Below are 499 nucleotides of genomic sequence, written 5' to 3'. Positions count from 1 at the left end.
GCCACCTCGTTGTCCCCCAGGACCCCCAGGTCCCTCTCGGCAGAGCTGCTTCCCAGCAGGTCAGCCCCAGCCTGTACTACACCGGTTTGCTGGGGTCTTTGGGTTTTTTGGGGTTTTTTTGCATGATGGCCTTCAGTAACGCTCTCCAGCGCGCGTTCCGCAGCCGCCTTAAGGGTTTCTCGATGGGTTTTGTATTTCCTCCCTTTTTAATAAAAAAAAAGTCATGAAGTGACGCCAACAAAAGCGCTCCTTCCCCGCGCCTAAAGCCCGCCCTAACCTCTTTAATACCGGGTTTTACCGTGCCCTGGGCACGGCCCCCCGAACCTGGGGCAGGTTTTTCCAGGCCCCTCGCTTTAAACGCTTCCCCGGCCGAGGAAGGGCGCGGTGACGGCCCCTAGGGGGGCGGGGGGGCTGTTTTAATTAGAAGCACCGACGTGGGAGCTAATTAATTGCCCGGGGGCCGGGCCTGCGGGCGGGCGCGGGGCCCTGACGCTCCCCG

This window comes from Egretta garzetta, unplaced genomic scaffold (assembly GCF_000687185.1).
Source record: "Egretta garzetta isolate BGI_Z169 unplaced genomic scaffold, ASM68718v1 scaffold819, whole genome shotgun sequence".
Taxonomy (NCBI): Eukaryota; Metazoa; Chordata; class Aves; order Pelecaniformes; family Ardeidae; genus Egretta; species Egretta garzetta.
This window is presented reverse-complemented; position numbering follows the sequence as displayed.